The following is a 3,052-nucleotide window of genomic DNA, read 5'->3' as shown; positions in this document are numbered from 1 at the left end:
AGTCCATAATCTCTCATGGTTCATCTCCCCCTCCAATTTCCCCCCTTCATTTTCCCCTTCCTACTATCTTCTTCTTTTTTATTTTTAACATATAATGTATTATTTGTTTCAGAGGTACAGGTCTGTGATTCAACAGTCTTACACAATTCACAGCGCTCACCATAGCACATACCCTCCCCATTGTCTATCACCCAGCCACTCCATCCCTCCCACCCCCCCACCACTCCAGCAACCCTCAGTTTGTTTCCTGACATTAAGAATTCCTCATATCAGTGAGATCATATGATACATGTCTTTCTCTGATTGACTTATTTCGCTCAGCATAATACCCTCCAGTTCCATCCATGTCGTTGCAAATGGCAAGATTTCATTCCTTTTGATGGCTGCATAATATTCTTTTCTTTTTTTTTTTTACAAACTGTTTATTTTCCATCAATCTTTTCCATTTCTATTTCCATTTTGTTTGCCTTTGTGGAAAAGCAGCTTAAGACCACTCAGTGTTTGTTCCTACCCATTCAGTGGCCTGAGCAGTGGGAGCTGCAGACCAGTCTTCAGTGGCCGGCTAGGCACTCCAGTCTTCAGTAGGGAACTGCTAAATAGGCACCAAGGGCACCTGCATGCCTTCAGACCAGTCTGCGACTTCAGGCTGAGCAGCAGTGAACTCAGGAGCTGGAGCCGTCCATTCACCCTGAAATTCCTCCTTGGTACAGCCTTTTCAGCAGCGGCCTGCTCTTCCTTTTCAATCTCTTCAGGATCTCTGTAGAAGTAGAGATCAGGCATGACTTCCCATGGGTCTTCAGGGGAAATATTGCCACGCATGCACAGAACTTCCCTGGCCAGCGTCCACCACATCAGACCCACCGAGTGAGCTCCCTTGTTGTTGCAAGGGATGGCAATGTCCACATAGCGCAGAGGAGAGTCTGTGTTACAAAGAGCAATGGTAGGCAGGTTAACATAGGACGCCTCTGTAAGAGGCTGGTGGTCAGCCCTGGGATCAGTAACCACCAGAAATCTCGGCTCCTGGAAGGCTGCCTGGATCTGGTTAGTGAAGGTTCCAGGAGTGAAGCAGCTGGCAATAGGACTGGCTCCAGTAGCAGCAACAAATTTCAGCACAGCTCACTGGCCAGTATTCCTGGATGATATGGCACTGATACCAGCCGGGTTTTCAATGGCAACAATAGCACGAGCTGCCAGCAAAAGCTTCTCCCAGGTTCCCTTCAGATTTATGATGTAGATACCACTACTTTTCCTTTTGTAGCTGTACTGTTCCATTTGAAAGTCAAGGTTGGTGCCACCTAAATGGGTCCTGCTGCAAGGAATTTGAGGACATCCTCCTCCTTCATTTGCAGGACATCAAGGGCTCCGGACATTGTGAAAGTTTCCCTTTAAGTCACGATGGGAATGCAAAACAACATCGTTCGAACCCTTCCCTGGGTAGGTCGGAAAGTGGCTGCATAATATTTTATTGTGTGTGTGTGTGTGTGTGTGTGTGTGTATATATATATATATATATATATATATATATATATATATATATCTCACATCTTCTTTATCCATTCATCTGTTGATGGACATCTTGACTCTTTCCATAGTTTGGCTATTGTGGACATTGCTGCTATAAACATTGGGGTGCACGTACCCCTTCGGATCACTACATTTGTATCTTTGGGGTAAATACACAGTAGTGCAATTGCTGGGTTGTAAGGTAGCTCTATTTTCAACTTTTTGAGGAACCTCCATACTGTTTTCCAGAGTGGCTGCACCAGCTTGCATTCCCACCAACAAGTAGGAGGGTTCCCCTTTCTCCACATCCCTGCCAACATCTGTCATTTCCTGACTTGTTAATTTTAGCCATTTTGACTGGTGTGAGGTGGTATCTCATTGAGGTTTTGATTTGGATTTCTCTGATGTCGAGTGATGTGGAGCACTTTTTCACATGTCTGTTGGCCATTTGGATGTCTTCTTTGGAAAAATGTCTGTTCATGTCTTCTGCCCATTTCTTGATTGGATCATTTGTTCTTCAGGTATTGAGTTTAAGAAGTTCTTTATTGATTTTGGATACTAGCCCTTTATCTGATATGTCATTTGCAAATATCTTCTCCCATTCTGTCAGTTGTCTTTTGGTTTTGTTGACTGTCTTTTGCTGTGCAAATCTTTTTATCTTGATGAAGTCCCAAGAGTTTATTTTTGCCCTTGCTTCCCTTGCCTTTGGCGGTTTCTAGGAAGAAGTTGCTGCAGCTGAGGTCGTAGAGGTTGCTGCCTGTGTTCTCCCTTAGGATTTTGATGGATTCCTATCTCACGTTCAGGTCTTTCAACCATTTGGAGTCTATTTTTGTGTGTGGTGTAAGGAAATGGTCCAGTTTCATTCTTCTGCATGTGGCTGTCCAATTTTCCCAACACCATTTGTTGAAGAGACTGTCTTTTTTCCATTGGACATTCTTTCCTGCTTTGTCAAAGATTAATTGACCATAGAGTTGAGGGTCCATTTCTGGGCTCTCTTTTCTGTTCCATTGATCTATGTGTCTGTTTTTGTGCCAGTACCATACTGTCTTGGTAATGACAGCTTTGTAATAGAGCTTGGAGTCCAGAATTGTGATTCCACCAGCTTTCCTTTTCTTTTTCAACATTCTTCTGGCTATTCGGGGTCTTTTCTGGTTCCATACAAATTTTAGGATTATTTGTTCCATTTTTTTGAAAAAATTGGATGGTATTTTGATGGGGATTGCATTGAATGTGTAGATTGCTCTAGGTAACATTGACATCTTCACAATATTTGTTCTTCCAATCCATGAGCATGGAACGTTTTTCCATTTCTTTGTGTCTTCCTCGATTTCTTTCATGAATATTTTCTAGTTTTCTGAGTACAGATTCTTTGCCTCTTTGGTTAGATTTATTCCTAGGTATCTTATGGTTTTGGGTGCAATTGTAAATGGGATTGACTCCTTAATTTGTCTCTCCTCTGTCTTGTTGGTGTATAGGAATGCCACTGATTTCTGTGCATTGATTTTATATCCTGTCACTTTACTGAATTCCTATATGAGTTCTAGCAGTT

At 42.6% G+C, this 3,052-nt stretch overlaps 1 pseudogene; it reads right to left on the bottom strand.

The window, feature by feature from the left end:
• Nucleotides 1-484: 484 nt before the first annotated feature.
• Nucleotides 485-1,384, bottom strand: LOC114215346 (small ribosomal subunit protein uS2 pseudogene; annotated as a pseudogene).
• Nucleotides 1,385-3,052: the final 1,668 nt, after the last annotated feature.

This window comes from Eumetopias jubatus, unplaced genomic scaffold (assembly GCF_037043125.1).
Source record: "Eumetopias jubatus isolate StellerSeaLion01/CBP00866 unplaced genomic scaffold, mEumJub1_p1.0 scaffold_13, whole genome shotgun sequence".
NCBI classification, from domain to species: domain Eukaryota; kingdom Metazoa; phylum Chordata; class Mammalia; order Carnivora; family Otariidae; genus Eumetopias; species Eumetopias jubatus.
This window is presented reverse-complemented; position numbering and strand designations above follow the sequence as displayed.